Genomic DNA, 21,170 nt, shown 5'->3' on the forward strand with positions numbered 1-21,170 from the left:
ACATATAAATAACTCTTACAATTCAACAGCAAAAAAACAAGCAATCTGATTTAAAAAGTGGGCAGAGGAACTGAATAGACATTTTTCCAAAGAAGGCACACAGATGTCTAACAGGTACATGAAAAGGTGCTCAACATCACTCACCATCAGGGAAATGCAAATCAAAACCACAATGAGATATCCCCTCACACCTGTAAGGGTGGGTGTCATCAAAATACAAGAGATAACAAGTGATGGTGGTGGTGTGAAGAAAAGGGAAACTTCTGCAATGTTGGTGGGAATGTAAATTGGTGCCATCACTCTGGAAAAGAGTAAGAAGACTCCCCCAAAATTTAAAATTAGAACTTCCATATGATCCAGCAAGTCCACTGCTGGGAATATATCCAAAGGAAATGAAATCACTATGTCAATGAGACAACTGCACCCTCACTTTCACTGTATCATTATTTACAATAACCAAGATATGTAAACAACCTAAGTGTCCATCAACAGATGAATGAATACAGAAAACATGATGCATATATATGTATATATAATGGAATCTTATTCAGACATTAAAAAAATGAAATCCTGCCATTTGTGACAACTTGGATGGACCTTCAGGGTATTATGCTAAGTGAAATAAATAAGACAGAGAAAGACAAATACCTATGATCTCATTTATATGTGGAATCTATAAAATAAACCGAAACCCATAGAAACAGAGATCAGGTTGGTGGTTGCCAGAGGTGAGTCAGGGGGTGATTGAAATACGGGAAGATAATCAAAATGTACAAACTTCCAGTTAGAAGATAAAAAAGTCCTGGGGACATAATGTACTGCAAGGTGACTGTAGTTAACAACACTGCACTGTGCATTTGACAGTTGTTAAGAGAGTACCTCTTAAAATTTCTGATCACAAGGAAAATAGTGTGTGACTATGGGTGATGACAGACGTCAAGTAAACTTAATGCAGTGATCATTTCACAATATGCACATGTAACAAGCCATTATGCTGCACACCTAAAGCCAACAAAGTTATGTGACAATTGTATCGCAGGAATACTTATCCCAGGAAGCGGGGGTGCGAGCCTAGATTACCTACTGCAGGAGCTGCCTTTGTCCTCCAACAGCAGAGGGTGGTAGTTGTGACAGGGACTGTAGGTCCCTCAAAGCCTAGAATGTTTACTGTCTGGACCTTCACAGGGAGAGTGTGCAGACCCTGCCCTGGAAGACGGTGGTCATGGCAGCAACAACGGCCTGCCTGTGTTCAGGCTCAGCCCAGACAGCTCCTGTGCTCTGCTGTCACCGCATTTACTTCCCTCCACACCCTCAGAGGGAGAGGCTTCAATGTTCCGATTTTACACATGAGAAAACTGAGGCTCATTTGCTTTGAATTATTGACCGAGTGGTGGGGGAAGCTTTGAACTCCAGTGTTCTGATTTCAAAGCCACATCTCAGTCCTGATTTTTAGAAGGTGGAGGTCCAGGCACTGGCGACCCTCCACCTTCCTCACTTGTAGTCTTACTCCAGGGCTGCCATCCCCGAGGCGTCTGGGTGAACACATTTAATCCGCTTACTCTGCACCAGCTGAGCCCTTGCCTGCCAGTCTGTTGTCGCTGCCTGACACCAGCTGAGTTTTACAAGTGAACCATCACCCCCTGCCAGCCCACCTGCCCTGCCATGTGGGGCAGACCCCTCCTAGCCTGGTCATTCTAAACCCTTAGCTCACACATTTGCACAACTGCATCGAAAGGGCCCTACTCCCTGTGTGGAGGTATCGACAAGGGGAAGGGAGGGGAGTTTCGGGTGGCCCCTTACTCTGAAAGTGACACATGACAAGGACATGTTCATGTCCATAATGGCACTCAATTTGAAGCTAAGAACATGGTCACAGCGAGGGGTAAAAGCTGAGAGGCTACAAGGCTGCTGAGAAAGGGGCTTGACTATTGAATTGTAAATGTGTAATTTAATTTAAAAATTAGCCTCCTGGGTGATAAGAATTTGCCCCTAAGGCCAGAATTGGCCACCTGACCCCTGGGAACCCCTCAATTCCAGGATGTAATCATCTGAGCATGGAGGGGGCTTAAATTGGGGTGCTGTCCTCTCAGTCATGGTGCACCTGCCCACATGTGCACCCATGAACTGCAGTTCTCACACATCAAGTCACCTCTCATGCCCTGCCAAGGAGGTCCAGGTCATAAAGAAGGGATGACAGACTGTGAGGTCACACGTGTGCCCCTGCAGGGGTGAATGTTGTATAGGGCAGAGCCCCCCCACTCTCACCTCCAGGAGGGGTGCTGGAGGGAGCAGGACTCCTGAGCCCCTAGGCTTAGCAAGCATCCTGGCTGAGGGTGGGGAGGCTGTCCACTCTGAAGTCATAGGTCAGATGGTAGATTGGGGTCCCACCCCCACAGCTCACCAGTGAGACCGTCTAGTCTGTTTTCTCTGTAAACTGGAACCCAGTCACCCTCACCCTCAGAAGTGGGGGCAGCCTGTGTAAATTACAACACAAAGCCCTGGGCTGTTTCAGGTGCCTGGGGGTGTCCAGGCCCCTAGGCCGGGCAGGTGGGAGAGGAGATGTATGGGTTAGCAGGTGTGAGAACAGGGCTGAGACTTGGCTGAGTGCATGCACTCTAATATCCAGGAACTGCGAGCTACCACTAGCAAATCTGTTCACTGAGGCCATGTGTACTCTCCCTTGTCATTTACAATCCCCTGTTTGAACAGAGGCCTCTGGAGTCTATTAGCCACATTGTTGCCTGTCAACACACTGTTGCAGTTCCAGGGTCTCCATTTAGCCAGCTTGAAGGAATAGTCAAACTTTTTCTTAAAACCAGTGACAGAAAACCAAAGTGGCTTAAAGAAGAAAACAGGGCAGGAGAGAATGACTTACCTAACTGAGACATCCACAGGGAGATAGCTTCAGGCAGGGCTGTACCTGGTGCTCAGTGACATCAGCAGAAGTCATCCTTCCCCACCTCTGGGCTCTGCCACTGGTGTCATCTTCACATGGCTCTGCCTTTACGAGAGCAAGATAGTCACCAACTGCCAGAGGCTGACATCACCACCCCTCAAATCCCAACTGAAATAGAACTTCTCTGCTCCGAGGATTCCAGCAACTAGGCCTGACCTCCGTGGAGCCTGATTGGGCTGGTGCCCAGCCCTGAGCCAATCACAGTGGCCAGGGAGGGTGGAAAATGCTGATTGGCCAGATCAAGGCCATGTGACCATCCTCTCCAGGAAACCTGTGAGCTGTTCACCTGTTTTCAGTTTGGGAGAGTGTGATGTCTCCTAGAGGATCCTGCTACTAGCACAAACTGCAGGTGGCACAATGAGCTGAAATGAGCCTGTCTGCTTGGTGACAAGTGACAGGTCACTTAGTGGTTCCCTGCTCCAGGGAGGGAGGCATGTCCAAACAATATTGGGGCTTCAGAGCCAGAATGTAGTAGAAAAGCCTCCCAGTATCACAAAAGGTGGGAAAGTGAGCAGTGACACTGGAAAGGCACTCCTCTCTGTGGCCCTTGGCTTTCTCCTTGTTACAGTGGAGAGTGCAGTGTTGCCCCTGACAGCCCACTTCCCTGCTGGGAGGCCTTTGCAACAGGTGGAGAGTGCTTGGAAAAGCCCACTTATTCTGAGGAACTGTTATTGCTCCTGGTGGCATTATTATTTTCATGTCACTTGTGAGGTGGGCCCTGAGGGGTCCCTGATCTGGGGGCACAGACACCCACAGAAACTTGACCCAGTATTGCTGTTCATTCAACAATGACTTACCGAGAACCTACTGTGTGTCAGATTCCCAGGGTAGAGCAGTGGTGTTGACAGCACAAGCCCCTGCCTCACCTCATCACTGCATCCCAGGTGGGGTCACCAGAATGGGAGTTCAGGAAGCAAGGATGTGGCCGAAGCCTTGTGGGAACCCCTGGGTTTTTCTCTGTGCTGAGGGCACTAGCAGCACACCGATTGTGGGACTCAGTACCCGCAGGACCCAGCATTGATGGGTAAAGGAGAGGGGCATTTCTACAAGCCCATTCTCACTAACCCCAGGCTCCAGAGGGCAGCTACACTCTGCTCAACCCAAGGGGGTATCTTCCACCATCCTGATCACCCTCTGGTATTACTCCCCGCTCAGATGCACTTTTTCCTGTGGCAGCTACACTCAGAATATGTGTTTGTTTCTCTCCCATGTGGTTAAGTGGACTTCAGACACATGATAGTGATGGAGTGGCTAAGCCTCTGGGCAGATTGCTGGGTGACCCGCGGAAATTGCTGCACATGGTGAGCTCCCTTCTGCCAACCAATGGGCCAGGCCCCACCACTTTTCTGTCTGTTCTACCTCACTTAATCTGCACAGACACTCTGTGCAGGACATCCTGTTATCCCCCATCTCTGCTGACCTTGGGTGGACAAAGCTTGGGTTTGAGAAAGTTGCCCAGGTCACATTGTTGACAAGTGAGGAGCTGGGGATTTGCACCCTGGTCCCAGGAGTCTGGATCATGGAAAGGCCTGGGTGGGGCAGCTTATTGCCAAGGGAAGTCCTGCCCAAGCCTCTCCCATGAGAGCCCACACAACAGCACATCTAGCAGAGTCAGCATTTCCTGGACCAGATGGACAGAACCTCAAAACTTCTTTGCAGATTGTTTCCATGTTCTTTTGCAAACACAGAAAGGCCACAGGCCAGGGAAGGATAAGGCCAAGAGTGTTTTCATTGGGGAGAGTGAAGGACAAGTGTGAAGACACACAGTACTCCCAGCAGCCCTCTCGGCAGAGCCTGCCACTGGGTGAGCAGCTACCATGACTACCTACCATAATCCTTTGAGGTTCATGCCTGTACAAGCCTGCCTGTGAGAAGAGCAAAGTGAAGCTCAGAGAGGTGTGGGGACACTCCAAAGACAAACAGATAAGGTGGGATCATCACCACCATGCTGTGCTGGGACAGGCAGTCACCTGTCACACTGCTCATGCATGGCCTGCTGGGAGTAGTGAAGGCCTGATAGGAGCACAGGAACACTGTGGTGAAGGTGATGTTTCTACCTGGGACAGCTGGTACCGGGAACTCTAGCTGATTCTTCATTGTGCCTGCTTTGAGTGTCAGCATGTTGCAGCCTCATTTAGGGGAAGGGCTGCCTCCTTTCCTCACCAGTGCACAAGGAAGAGCATGTACACACTGGCATCACCATAGACCACCGGCAGGATCAAGATCTGGAGCTCAGAGCAGAAACTGCCAACACCAGGAACTGGTGCAAGAGGAGGACCTGAGTGCCCCCTGAAACATTTCTAGTTTTAAAAACATAATTAGGGGGAAGTGATAAACAGTTGATCCCTTCAAAATATTCGGTTATCCAAGGAACAACAGCACCTCAGCATTGTAAGAGGATTAACTCAGTCATCAATAACCATCACTATAGGTATGAGAAAACAGTGTTAGGAGTTACAAAAGGGTCTCAAGGTCATGCAGGTCACAACTGAGAACCGTCCAAAGCATGTGCTGCATGATAGTCTCTCTAAGCTACCTGAGGCTTGGTCTGCTCCTGACACAGGGCAGATGGTCTGAGAAAACCACACTCCTCAGGGGACCCCAGGGAGTTGACAGAGTTGAGTTTGGGTTCCTGATCATCTTCTAAGTTTGGAATTTTGAGATTCTTCTGCACCTGTCCTTCCTCCAGAACAGAATCTGATTCAGGCGGGATTCCAAGGACTGAGGCATGTGTCAGGCAAGAGAGCAGGCATGGCTGGATGAGAGCATCGCCAGTGCCATCAACAAAGAGGCCAGGGCACTGAGATTTCCAGTGATTTAGCATCCTGGCTGGGAGGGGTCATGTGTTCTACAGTGAGTTCTGAGTATCCTGCACCGCCCTCGAGGACCTGCAGGGGGCGCGCGAAGCCAGCGTGTCTTAGGTGGCGGTGCGCATGCGCAGTTCGCGAAAGCAGCCAGCGTCTTCCCTGGGGGCGGAGCTTGTTTTCCTCAGGACTGAGCGGGCGGCGCCATGGAAACTCAGGGACAGCGCTGCCTGCGTGTCCGCGGGAGGAGGATGCTCCCCGCCCGCTGTCTGAAGTTACGCCGGTTTCTCACGGCCTGAGCCCGCTTCCTGCCGGGGTGTGTGTGGACCTGACCGAGCTGGGGCCCCGGCCGGCTGTGCAGGAGGGGACGGGTGCGCTGGCGGGCCCGCTTCGACTATTCTCCTTGCCCGCAGGTAGCGGGTGAGTGTCCGCGTCCATCCGGGCCGCTGGAGTGTCCGTGCCCCTGGTCCTCACCGCCCGGGTCCCCGCTCCTCCGTGTGATCGGGGGTGTGTACACTAAGGGTCAGGAGCGGGGATGCAGGTGTGAGTGTCCCCGCTCCCCCGTGTGATCGGGGGTGTGTACACCGCGGATTAGGAGCGGGGACACAGGTGTAATGGGAAAGGGGCTGAGAAAGTACTGAAAGAGTTAAAGAGAAGTGTGTAAATCACATTATGTTAATTTTTATATTTTAAGTGTGTCAAAGTCAGAGTTTATCGTGCTTTTATTTTCTTGTCTTTAAAGGCATGCAATCATTTATTTTATACTTAAAATATGCTTCTCATCTTATCTCGTTTTCAAGTCAAAATACTGCCATGGTTGACATTTTCTCATAATATAGTGACAATCTTCAACATGTGTGAATATAAACTCATTGAAAAAATCTTGCAGCATTCCATGGTGAGTAGTCTTGTTAAAAATAATATCCGGGCCATTACTAAATTATTACAAAAATATAAATTTTTTTGAATCACTTTTAGAAGTTCCACACACACTGGTATTTTTAAAACACCAACCACTGCATAGTGCTTAAGACCATTTAAGATGAAATATATTCAAACCTAAAACTTTAGAATACTCAAAAGGCAGAATAATGGCTGCTTTTTCATTGCAAATACATTTTTTCTTCATAAGTGCAAAATACGAAAGTATTCAGCTAAATTTTGTATATCTTTATTCAAAAAGTGAAATTAGAATATAATCTCATTTTTTATATTAAGGCTATTTCCCATAAAAATTGGTATTTTTATCTGTAGGATCTTAATTGTCCATTCATTTGTTTTTTCTTTTGGTTTCTTTAACAGAGAGTGCATTCTTGTGTCTTTTTAGAGTTTTTAATTGTGCTAACTTATTCCAAGAGATTTTCTGACACTGATAGTAAATAAGGGGAGAGCCCTTATAGTAACTGTGCATCTTTTCATGTAGTCAGCATTTTTTTTTTTTTTTGGATAACATTTTTTTACAATTTCCACTTGGTTCACAATATTATCCCATTATGACAACTCAATGAAAAATTATAATCTGTTTACACCAAGACAGCACAGTGTGCTTGCTGATATGATTTTACATTAGATTATAATATAATTATTTTATTTGATTTACATATATACTAATACACATTTTATATATGTACACACATATATGAATATCTACTAAATGCCATTAATTTGCATGGGGTGGTAGCTGATAACATGTGATCTTTCTGACCATTGGCTATTCTTATGTGTGTCTAACGTACTTCTTAGAACAGATACTAGAACATCACACCTCTCATTATACAGTATTTTAAAGGTTATATTTTATTTTACTTATTTTTAAACATTTTTTATTGAGTAATAGTCATTTTACAATGTTATGACAAATTCCAGTGTAGAGCACAATTTTTCAGTTATACATGAACGTACATATATTCATTGTCACTTTTTTTTTTTGCTGTGAGTTACCACAAGATCTTGCATATATTTAAGATTCCACACATGAGTGATCTCATATGGTATTCCTCTTTCTCTTTCTGTTCTGCTCCACCTAGAATAACATTCTCCAGGAGCATCCATGTCTCTGCAAATGGCGTTATGTTGTCAGTTTTTGTGGCTGAATAGTATCCCATCATATAAATATCCCACATCTTTATCCAGTCATCTGTTGATGGACATTTTAGGCTGTTTCCATGTCTTAGCTGTTGTAAACAGTGTAGAGAAATCAGCTGAAAACCTTATGGGGGTTCCCTTGTAACTCACTCTGTTTTCCTCTTGCTTCCTTTAGGATCATTTCTTTATCCTTAACTCTGGCTATCTTGATTAGGATGTGCCTTGGTGAGGGTCTGTTTGGGTTCTTCCTGTTTGGGACCCTCTGAGCCTCCTGTGCTTGGATATGATTCCTTCTTTAGGTTTGGGAAGTTTTCAGTCATGAGTCCTTCCCATACCTTTTCAATCCCCTTTGTTCTTTTTCCCCTTCTGGAACTCCTATTATGCATAGATTGGCACACTTTATATTACCCCATAGGTCCCATATATTGTTTTCATTGTTTTTTATTTGTTTTTCTCTCAGCTGTTCTGATTGGGTGCTTCCTGTTGTCCTGTCTTCTAGATCACATATTTGTTCTTCTGTATTTTCTAGTCTGCTTTGCACAGCCTTTAGGTCAGCTCTCATCTCAGCCAATGAGTTTACTAATTCTACTTGGTTCTTCTCTATAGTTTCTATTTCATTTTTGACATATTTTATATCCCTAAACCCTATTTCTTTTAGTTCCTTCAGTACTTTGATCACTCTTTTCTTGAAATCTTGATCTAGTAGGCCATCAATGTCTTTTTCCTTGATCATGCTTTCAGGGGATTTCTCTTGATCTTTTAATTGGGAGTGGTTTCTCTGCTTCACATTGCTCATATCTCTCTGGCACCGTGGCTTAAGGAGTATCAGTTACCTACTTAACCTGGAGATGGTGTGCCCTTAATGATTTGATCGAGAGGTCTTTGTGTCTTCGCCCTGCTTCGCGAACTCAGCTTGCTGTTTCATAGGCCTTCTGTTGGCGCCCTCATCTGTGCTGCTCTCAGTGGCTGCTGGCTAGCAGATTGTGACCCCTCCTAACACTAGGTCAGGAGCTGAGCTCTTACCCAGTGGGCGGGAAGGTCACTACCCCTCCTGATTCCACAGTCAGATGCTGTGCTCAGTGGGAGGCAGGTGGGCAGATCACACCCCATCCCAGCACAGTGGTCAGGTGCTGTGCCCTCTCCTGGTGCTGGTCACTCCGCTGCTCTGTGCAGCTGCCTGCTCTGCCTCGGGTAGGCGGTCTGTAGGTGGGCTCGGGGAAGACCGCGGAACAGCCCCGCCTACGCTCTGTGCCAAATCTGAGCTCCTTGTTTCTCTTGGCAGCACAAGTTCTCTGAGGTGTCAGGGTAGAAAGATCCTCCCTGCCTCAGGCTATAAACAAGTCTCAGTCCTGCCTAGGAGGTTGTGGAGCCCCCATGTGCAGATTCAGGCCTCAGCCCCGCCCCCGCCCGGGCACTATGCACAGGAGGAGATGGTAGATGTGGCTGAGCCCTGCCTCTCTTCTTGCGAGATGTGCCAGTAATGGCACAGGTCTGAGGAGACAAAGGCTAAAGCACCCCTCCCCCCAGGGCACATTCCTGTTTACAGTTTTGTTTACCTTCTGAGTTAAAATTTACCTGACAATGAGATGTATAAATTAGGCTTTTGAGGTTCATCCTTGTATCAGTAGTTGATTCTTTTTTATTGTTGAATAGTATTCCATTATTTGAATATACTATCATTTGTTTTATCCATCCTCCTACTAATAAATATTTAGGCTTTGGATATCTTTTTTTGCAAGCAAACATTTTTTTAAAAAATGCAAATATAATATACATGCTTAAATGTGAACACATCTTAAGTATGCAGCTCACTGATTTTTCACAAAGTAAACACATCTATGTAACCTTCATCCAGTCAAGAAACAGAACATTGCTGTTCCACTTTGGGTTTCTTCCCAGATACTACGGCACCCCTTTGATGGACTCACCATCCTAAATTCTGCCACCATGGATTGGCTTTTTTGCTTTTGAAATTTTTGGTCCCATACTTTCCACTCAAAATTATGTAAGATTCATCCACTAGTGTTTTCTGTAAACTAGTATATTTATTTTTATTGCTTTAAAGTATACAACTTGTATGCATGTGCCACCACTTATGGTCATGTATTGTTGAAAAGTGTTTGGGTCATTTTCTATTTGGGGGTATAACAAATAGTGATTATGAGAATTTTCTGGATGTCCTTTGGTGCTCAGATGTAGAAGTTTCTGAAGGGTACACACATGGCTTACCCTTGGTAATAGGGTGTGTGTGTGTGTGTACACATATACACACACACATATACATATATAACTTTCATTCAAAAAGCCTATTTCCAAAGTATTTGTAAGAATTTATATTCCCACTGTCCATGTGTAAGAGTCCTCATTGCTTGTTGCCCTCACCAATGCTTCGTATCACTTAACAACTAACTATACTAGTGGATGTCTAATGGTGTTCCAAGTGTGGGTTTAGTACGTATTTCCATTATTACTAAAGAGGTCAGCCCCTTTTCATAGCTTATGTGGATTTTTTTTTGTGTGTGAGAAGCACCTGTTCAATTTTTTTGCACATTTTAATATTAAGGTTCTGCCTTTTTCTCCACTGGTTTTTGTTCTTTATATGCCCTAGATACAAGTCTTTTGTTGGATATAGGTATAGCAAATATATTTTCCCACCGTGTGGCTTAGCTTTTCACTTTCTTAATGGTATCTCTTGATAAAAATAATTCTTAATTTTACTGAAGTCCAACTTAAAACTCATCTTTTTTGTTTAGTGCTGTGTCCTGTTTAAGAACTCTTTGCCACTTCAAAGTCATTAAAATATCTCCTACACTATTTTCTAGATGCTTTATTTTGGTGGGGGATTAGGTTATTTATTTTAATGGAGGTACTGGGAGTTGAACCCAAGACCTTATGCATGCTAAGCACACATTCCACCTGAGCTTTACCCTCCCCCAGATGCTTTGCTTTATGTTTCAAATTTATTAGATTTATAATCTATCTAAAATTACTGTTCATGTATGGTACAGGGTTTAATTCAATACTGTTCCATTGGTCTATATGTCTAACTTTAGGTAGTTATCACATAGACTTAATATTGTTTTATAATAAGTCCTTTAACATTGTTCTTTAATATCATCTTGGCTATTGGCCCTTCACGCTTCTCTATGTATTTAGAATCAGTTTGTCAATTTCTACAAAAAAACAGTAACAACAATTAACTTTTGGGGATTTTGATGTGCACATATAAATCTTTGAATCAGTTGAAGGGGAACTGACATCTTTAAAATGTTGAGCCCTCCAATCCATAAATTTGGATTATCTCCCCTATACTTATTTTTATCACTGCTGTAACAAATTATCACAAATTTTGCAGCTTAAAGCAACACAAACTTATTGTTTTATGGTTCTGTAGGTCGTCAGGAACAGGTATCACTTGGCTAAAAATCAAGATGTCAGCAGCACTATGCCCTTCTGTAGGTCAAAGGAAGAATGAATTTCCTTGTCTTTTTCAGCTTCTAGAGTTCACTCACACTTCTTTACCCATGGCCCTTCCTCTATCTTCAAAGCTAACAGCTTTACAGCTTTCTAATCCCTCTTCCAAAGTCATATCTTTCTGACCACAGCTGGGAAAGATTTTCAATTTTTAAGGACTCCTGTTGTTAGACTAGGCCCATGTAGATAATCCAGGCTAATCTCCCTGTCTCAGAGTCCTTAACCTGATACATCTGCAAAATCCCCTTTGCCATGTAAAATAACATATTCACAGATTTCAGGATTAGAGCATGGATATAGGTAGGGGTCAGTGTGGTGCACTATTCTGTTTATCAAACTGTTTAACATTTGACACTTTATGACTAACGTACAAGATAGAAGACCCTGATCATGTTTAGAATGCTTCCTCTGCAAAATAATGGGCACTGAGTTTATTTGAAAGGACTGAAAATAATATTACCACAGGAATGGTTTCCTAATTCTACTGACATTTACTTACTTTATACTTAAATACCCAAAATGGTCAGCCAGGAGTGGGATCTTGGCAAATAAAATAAAAGTATAATTCAAGCTATTATCACTGAATTTACTAGCTAATTCTATTTTAGAAACAGACAGAAAATAAAACAATTTAGAGTAAGTCTGCTTACTTATATATTAAGTGAACATAAAGTTTTAAAAGCATGTCTGAATATGGGATAAAGTGAGCATCATAAAATGTAATGTTAATATTTAGTACCTGCAAATCAAACTCCCAATTTATAAACAAGTTCATACTGTATAGCACAGGGAACTATATCCAATACTGTTTTGTAGTAACTTATGGTGAAAAAGAGTATGAAAATGAATATATGTATGTTCATGTATGAATGAAGCATTGTGCTGTACACCAGAAATTGACACTACAGTGTAAACTGACTACATATATATATATATTTGAAAGGACTATATATACCAAGAAAAAAATTAGATTGATAACCAACAAAAAATCTGTCAGTAATATAATGCTAGAGACACTGAGATACAAAAGAAAATCTCAGGCATACATCTGTTTATAGAGTCATAGAAAAAATAGTGCCTATGCAAGTCCCTAATAAGCATGAGAAAATAGGAAAGGCAATATAAAAGTTCAAAATGCTTTGCTATGTAAGAGCTGCAAGATGAATCAGACATAAACTTAAGTGGTCAAAATGTTTATATAATTAATGATAACTTAAAATAATTGAGGACATCATTTTAAATGAGATTAAAATAGCTGCACCATTTTCATATTACTAAGCAAGTCATTTCTGTTTACAATAGGTTTATATTATTTTTATATGTATTTATGTTTTATAAAGACATCAACTTAGATCCTGGCTGATAACTGACAGTAGAGCAACTGATTGACTTAAATGGGTATCATAGGCTTATCAGATTTCATATGCTTTAAATATAGATTAGTTATTAGCTGTCAGGAAGAGTTCAATTTTCATTTATTCTAACATAGCTGTGTCACAGGCAGGTTACTCTGTATTTACAATGGAGGATCTTGATAGATATAAAGATATCAAGTCTTATTGATCTTCATAGGGGTGCTTTTATAAGAAAAGGAGAATAAAATAAGAAAAATCTAAAATACTACTTTTTTTATAGTGTTCTAACAGTTTTATCTTTATTTTTATTTTTTTACTGAGTTATAGTCCGTTTACAATGTTGTGTCAATTTCCGGTGTACAGCACAATTTTTCAGTCCTTTATGAATATACGTATATTTGTTTTCATATTTTTTCACCATGAGCTACTACAAAATCTTGAATATATTTCCCTGTGCTATACAGTATAAACTTGTTTCTATTCTATATATACTGTCAGTATTTACAAATCTTGAACTTCCAGTCTGTCCCTACTCACACCCTGTAAAATACTATTAAATCAACATATATTTATGAAGAACTATGAAAAATGGGAAACTATAAGTTGTTTCTTTAAATTGGAGCAAAGAGAACTACTTTAACTGGGAAAATAGTTAAAATCTGGCAAGTTTTATGATTTCATGTTCACCCCTGACAGCTTTTCTTTCCTCCTTTCTCCTTCAATCTTTTTTGGGCCTTCTAAAGAATTAAATTAAAAAATAGAAAAAAAAGAAAGAAAGAAAGAAAAAAAAGAAAATTAAGAAACAGCTTTGCATCTAAAATAACCTCCTAACTGGAAAGATTGTATACTTTGTGAAAAATTTACAGCTGCCAATTTATGATCTATGTCTCTGTCCACACTGTGTTACTTGTTAGGAAGGGTCTTAAAAAAAAAAAAAGTAAAGAAAAATAGCAAATTATAATGGCTTTTACATTTTAAATTCTTTTCTATGTGTTTATAATCTGCTCTATCATGAGTTATTAAGATAAACATTATCAGCTATACTCTACTTTCCTATCATGCACATTGTGACTCTGAGAAGCACTCACGCTCTAACTTACCATCTGCAGGTGGTGTACAGGTTAATGCAGTTCTTTTGACAATATATGGTTTTGTAGTCTAGTTGTCTAACTACTACATAATGGAAAAGATGTAGAACTACTGGTACCACTGCCCTCGGTCTCTGTCATTTACCTTAAACATACCTGGAAAAGTAGATTCAAAAACTCATTGGCAAGAACATTTTTCACACTCCAGATCTGATATTCTTCTAGAGTTAAGATGGCCATTCTGAAAGAGAAACAATATTTAAGAACATCTTAAATCTTCATTTTCTTATATTATTTGAATAAAATGTTTTATTAAACTTGCAATGGTCATTTGCCTGAAAGAAAACTAATGATTTAGTGTAGATGCTATGTGTTCATCTAAAAGTAGGCCAGCAAAAATAAGTTCAAAAATAACCAAACTCTGAAGTAATGAGTCATAACGTGGGCAATTTATCACCAAAAATCTTCCTCCAGTAAGACCTGGGAAATAACTCACAGTATCTTCTGGTTCAAGGTGAAGTTTACTAACAGAACCCACAAAAGGTTCTGGGTAGAGAAAAAGGATTATTTACTAACTTTGAAAGCATTTTTCCAAACTCTCTGGATTATGCCCTTTGACCCTATCAATTTTCTAAGATCTTCTTTAAAACATCTGGCATTATTAGACTTCTTAAGAGATTTAAAAGAACTACATATATATAATAAATGAGTATCTATATTAACATTTCCTCAAAATAAAATTTAACATTACTTTCACAAGTTGAGTAAAGCAGTATTTTTTTTTCGTGTCAAAGTGTACCAAAAATTACATTTATATACAGTAGACAATATTTCTTGGGAGGCAAAAATATAACCAAATGCCTCTTACTTCATCTTTTGAACAATCACCTTAACAGTCCTAGATGAATAATAATGTTCTTAGCTTTTATTACTTAATTATATTTTTATTATTTAATGATTTATTATTTAATGATACTTAATATTATTTATTAATGATATTCATATATTCATTCAATATATAATACCATTTATTATAAGAAAAGATTTTAAAGCACTGTGATGGTACTTATTGGCTTTCATGATGCAACTTCCATTAAAGTATATTAATACCAATGTAATGGTACAAAATAATGGGTAATATTGTCACAGTCTAGTCACCAGTGAATATGGGAAATAGGTTTGGTTGAAAGGTCCAAATTCTATTCTAAATTTTTACCATTTCATTATTATGGTTACACGGAGATGGAGCAGCTAAATGATCTTTTTTTTTAATGTTCAAAAGTACAGTCATAAGAAGAAACTCGGTCTTGCACAAAAATAGACAGCAATGATAACCTCCATACTTATCAAACACCCAGAAAAAAGGCGATGGAAATTGTATCTCTACATAAGGTATTTCCTAAAAGAAACTTTCCTATGTTTCTGTTTTCATATATACCAAATAGAAATGGCTACCTTAGTTTTGGGCAGAAAAGTAAATGAAGATGGTTATCTGAATTGCCAAAGATCAAGCCCTGAAAAATTCATTTCTATTATTTATTTCTATTGAGTGTCAGTTAATAAGACTATGATGATTTCTTCTGGATTTGTGATTAAAAAAAATGTTACTTATTTTTCTAAGCCTGTATAAAACCACTATGGTCTACATCCTACCATCTGCTACTTGGTACATGTCAACATTTGAATAGAAAGGGTCAAATTAGCTCATATGTGTCTCACATATATGGATTATCTTCAGTTTCACAGGGATACATAGACATTAAGGCAAACCTATTATAATATCTTTAATAAATGTTGTGAAACTAAAAAAATTCAAGGCTTTATTCTTTGTAAAGTACATGCTCGTTTCTGCTATTATACAATTATTCTGGCTGCTATTAAAGAACTTAGGACAGACCCTCACCAATATTATTGAAAAAAAATTTTTTTTTAAACAATATACACCACCCAGATTGAGATAAAAAATAATTTCCATCATCCCAGATATCCTATGGTCCTTCCCAGTTAAATCACCCATCTCCAAAATCACTATTGTAACACTTATTAACATTAGTTCTGTCTCTGTTCTAGAACTTCATATAAATTGAATTGTACAATGTGTTCTTTTATTCTGTGGCTTCTTTTGCTCAATATAAGTTTTGTCTTACCATAATGTATTAAAATGGGAGAAGTAAAGATTATAAACTACAGATGGCAAGAGCTGTCTCTACTTAATTTTTATAAAATGCCTAGCTTATAAAATATAATTTTTTTATGTAAATAACACTTAATGGAGTTGTTTAAAGGTGGAATGGGCTTTCCTTAGGGACAACTTGGAGGTATTGTAACGACAGGTCCAAATAAGCATTTAGCAGGGATGATGTAGAAGAGATTCAAGTATGTATACGTAAGGTATGTATAGCAATTCAGAATATAATGTATTTTTAGAAAAGAATAAATTAGTCTCTGCTAGACTCACCTTTGTGGTATCATGCGCATTCTATGTGTCTTCTACAATGTTGGATACACCCACGTGTAATTCCTTTAAAACCAGAAACCCAAATCAGTAGTTAGGAAGGAGAAGGTATCATTTTTATTAGCCAGTAGCTGAAGTATAAAGTATTTTCGGTCAAGGTTTTTCTTTCTTTTTTTTTTTTTTAATTACAGAAATAGATTGCTTGTTTACCTTAAAAATTTATGACAATTTTCCAGTGGTTTCATTTTTTTTTACATAATACATTCAGTTTATTAAATTTTCTAAGGCAAATTCTCTTCCCAATTTTGCATCTTTGGCTATGAATATTTTGAGTAGCATAATATAGAACCTAGAAGTAGTAAGAAATCTTTTTCTCAACCTCTTTTAAAAAATTCTTCACTCTATGTTCCTGTTGGAAGTTTACATGCAAGAAGATGTATGCAATCAGATTTTAAGAGGATATCATCGGTGCAGTTGTCCTTCCAGACCTCTAAATGTGCAACCACGTGTCTCTCAGTTCAACCCTAGAAAGAACTCCGTCACCGTCAACATCAAATACCTTGAAGCAAACTAAAGAAAAGAAACTCTTATGGAGAGAAATTACTTTCATATTCTGAAGTATAATACATTTTATTACAAGCTGCCCTAGTAAAATTACTTAGTTCCTCAAACAACTACATTCTGAACTAAGTTCTTATTTGGAGGACACTGTGTCCTTAAAGTCCTTTGAACTTGTAGGAATTCCTGTACACTTCACAAGTCTCTCTCCTTATATCATTAGCCAGCTTAGAGAACTCTATCCTTCACCTAAATCTGAAGTTAAATTTCTTGCAAACTGAAAAAGGGCCAAGTTACTATACAATATCTCACAGATTTTGAGAAGGTAATTCAACCTTTTAAATTAATTTCTAATATTTAAAACTGATCACTTCAGAGTTGATTCTTACAATGCTGAAAATATTCCATCTACATTAAGAATCAACAAAAAGCTGGTACAGTCAGCCCCCTGTATCCATTGGTTCTGCATTCACAGGTATAAACAATAGATCAAAAAAAATGTATATATATATATAAAATATATATATATAACTTTCCCAGAAAGTTCTCAAAAGCAAAACTTGAATTTGCTATGCACTGACAACTATTTACATATCATTTACATTGTATTTACAAATAATTACATTATATTAGGTATTACAAGTAACCTAGAGATGATTTAAAGTATACAGGATGATGTTCATAGGTTATATGCAAATACTATGTCATTTTACATAAGGACTTGAGCGTCCATGGATTTGGTATCTGAGGGGGTCTCAGAACCAATCCTCAGCAGATAATGAGAGATGACTGTATAAAGATTTTGCCTCTCCAATGTAATTAATGTGCACCCAATATTTTTGCCTAAGAACAATTTCAAATCTTCAATGAAGTTTATATACAACAAGCTAAAAATCCAAAATATCAGCACTTTGCTAATTAACATCAATATCAGCAAAATTGCTAGTTAGTCTAGTTGGTTAACTTCCACTAGTCCACTGGCAAAAAATAAATTAAAAAAAATTTAAGACAATAATTAAACTCAATTGAGAAAAAAAGACTTCAGCCTCTTTAATACCAGAACTTTAATGTGAACAAATAATCTATCACAAAGCCAGGTTAGAGTAATGGTATACTATCAGGGAAGATAAAAGAAATCTAAAGTCTTAAGATTAAATAATTATCTACTTCACACACCCGTGTAACAATTATGCTATTAAATTAACTGAGTGCATCACAGTACAACATTACTAAAGAATATTGAACTATTAAGTATCATACCCAAAATATGCATTATTTGTGAAGCTGTATTTTACAAAGATGCAGAGATAATGACCCTAATGAATATATAAGAATTAGGTTCCAATTAAATGTAAACTGCTGCATTTTCCTAACCAAATATGTTTAAGATTTATTACTGTAATATGCTTATAAATTACGCTATAATATTTTAGCTAGGTTTAAAAGATAAATTTAGCATTTAATAAAATTGTTTTATCATAAATTTAATTTTGCTAATAAAATATCAATATACACAGTGCTAGAAAATAAGTTGGAATTCAAGTTAAGCAAGACAAATTTTCTATATAGACTACCAGAAAATATTTTCTATATGCTTAACATTTTCAAACACATCATGAATGATGTAGTTCATTTATCATGAATTGTACATTCATCTGGAAAGTCAACCATTATTAATAACAAAGATCTTAAATTACTCCACAGTAAAAAAGAACAGATGATTGAACCTTTACACTGACCTCAGTAAAACCTCAGCAAGAGATTGCTATTTGCCAAAGGGATGAAAATTCAAGCTTTAATCAGATGATTTTTTACATGAATGGATGATTTTTTTCTCTGTATAGCTTCCAAATTTTGTGATGTTTAACACACTTACATTTCTGTCTTTCAGCCAGAGGTCCTCTGCAACAAGTTGATAACCCACAGGATATCTCCTTAAAATCTATGTGGCTGTCATGATTTTCACCAAAAGCGTTAAATAAACCTGTAAAATAGGAACACAGAATAAATCACAGCCAACAAACTTCCTGTTAATAATGACATGCTTATGAAAGGAGACATGACTCGCATAAACTGACTTAGTTTTTAAAAGTTATCAGTAGTTTCCACTGTCTTAGGAAGTTTTTTTTTCCCCCCTGGCATAATTATAACCAAAATTTAACTTCCTAGAAGAAAATACTATCATTTAGTGTTTGGTTTTGTCTGCCTACCTGTCTCTATCTTATATTAATTCCAAAAGTCTAAAGTGATTGTAGAATGTAAAAAATAAAAGTATATTTTAAAAATGTAACTGGAAAAACGTCAGAGACCACAATTATCCTAATTTGGAAAGACTAAGAAGAAAAAGGAAAAAAGAAGAAGAAAAGTTGAACTCTATCAAAGATATACTGTGTTGTTATTAACAAGCTTCATACGGCTCCTTCATGAAGCAAAGAAAACTAACACACTATATTATAAGAGAAAGAAATTCTGTACTGCAGTCTTCATTGTACCACTTAATCTGTATACATAAATATATTAAATTTCAGAAATAAAGGGCAATTTATAATCTAATCCTGTGGATTTTAAACTTTTCATAAAAAATAAATGGAATCATTTTGTTTTCAAATGAAATGATTTCTCAATCTCTAATTCTAAAAAGGTAAAAACATAACTGCACTGCTGAAGTGGAAGCCCTGTCTGTTCTAGCTCCCCTAACAAATATTTCTAAAACACACTGGAAACCTGAAGAATACAGACTATTTCAAGAATCTAATTCTGTGCCCTCAAAGAGCAGAAAATTGAAGCTAAGAAGTAGTTAAATGACTTGCTAGAAGTAAGAAATTTTTTTTTAAAAAGGTCTGAATCAGAAGCAGAACCCAAGCTTTCAGATTTCAAATACAGTTTTTGTGATTATCACCCACAACTACTCCTTGTAAACCTCATTTATTATATATATATATATATATATATATATATATATATATATATATATATATATATATATATATATATATAGTAGTGAAAAGTTTAGAGATAAGTGGGGACCTAAGAGATGGTCTACTCCAGTGGTTTCTTAATTTTTTAAGGGTGGGGGAAGGATACAGCAGTGGAACCTTCTATATAAAAGAAATACAATAGACACTACTCAGCTGAGGAAGAGGTGGGGTCATGTGTGGAAGCTAGAGCTTTGCCTATTCAGTGTCCACCACCCTGACCTTGCACCAGATGCTCAGGCACCACACTGGAGCACAGTTTCATAATGATTTTCTTGGTCAAACCAATTTTATATATGAGAATATTCAGGTGCAGAAAGGTAAACCAACTTACACAAGGCTCCAAAGGTGGAACAAGGCTCACGTGTTTAGCAAAGAACATTTGTAGAAAATAGGATTCCCACCTTCACTCAGAGATGGACAAATTGGTGGTGAAGCCAATGGGCCAAATGTCTCTAAATCAAATCATCCAGTTCAGGATTGAGCCCTCAGCAACCAACAGCATTTCTCCAGATGAATGATGTCTGATTCCTCCACTGACAATCAAATCAAACAAGATTATAAAATCTCACTCTTCTCTTCTGGACAATTAATTAGTTCATCCTGATAATGTAACTTCTAAAGATACATTTTAATTTCCCAGTTAAACTGTTAAAAAACTACCTAAACAAAAACTCTGAAAGACAAATATATTGTATATAAAGTGGCATGAAAATTAAATTCAAATTAACATAAAAGAGGCTTTAAAATGGGAAAAAAACTAGCAATTTCCCATTAAGCAGGCTGTTTAATTCCAACATGTAAAATAATAAACTAAGATATTTATTTTTTGCTTCCCACACTTTTATCTGTATTCACTTTGGTGATTTTAATCTCTATCTTGGATTTGAAAATTCCTGATCATAGTCTCTCCTGGCTACACAGGTAACACACTAATAGCAGAATCTATGTTTGAGTTATCCTGTCACTATGGTAACCATTTACACATTTAATACTTATTAAATAAATGTACAAAGGGGATAGACCTAAGCTTCTCCTTCTTGGCCCTAAAATTCTTACTACCCCTCCTATAAAGGCAGGAGCCTCCTCTGTAGGACAGAGTGTAAATGTATCTCCTGAGAAGGATTCCCCAACAAGGGCTGTCTTTACAGCATGCTTTTAAATAAGATGTTTTTATGGGACATTTCAATAAAAGCATCAAGGACCTAAGCTTCCCAGTATGGTGGGAGTTGTGATGGGCATGGGAGGATGCTCACTTGGGAGGATGAGATGTTAAAGACACTAACAGTGAAAAGGACAGGGCAAGATGAAGGGCGATTGGGAAACAGGACCACAGAGATGTGACATCTACTTCCCACTGTCATCTAAGTGATACCTACTTGAAAGAAATTTTTACAGTTAAATTCTATAATGGGGGGTT

At 38.6% G+C, this 21,170-nt stretch overlaps 1 long non-coding RNA gene across 4 annotated transcripts; it reads right to left on the bottom strand.

Moving 5' to 3' along the window:
* Positions 1-7,531: 7,531 nt before the first annotated feature.
* LOC141575300 (uncharacterized) lies at positions 7,532-21,129 on the bottom strand. 4 transcript variants are annotated; one of them, XR_012502829.1, is made up of 4 exons: positions 20,155-21,129; positions 18,652-18,759; positions 16,221-16,787; positions 7,532-14,003 (listed from the first exon to the last, which is right to left on the bottom strand). It is a non-coding gene; the product is annotated as an uncharacterized LOC141575300 (long non-coding RNA). The 4 variants fall into 4 exon arrangements; XR_012502828.1 differs by having other exon boundaries at positions 16,221-16,283; positions 20,085-21,129; XR_012502830.1 differs by having other exon boundaries at positions 20,085-21,129.
* Positions 21,130-21,170: the final 41 nt, after the last annotated feature.

Source organism: Camelus bactrianus, chromosome 27 (assembly GCF_048773025.1).
Source record: "Camelus bactrianus isolate YW-2024 breed Bactrian camel chromosome 27, ASM4877302v1, whole genome shotgun sequence".
NCBI lineage: Eukaryota > Metazoa > Chordata > Mammalia > Artiodactyla > Camelidae > Camelus > Camelus bactrianus.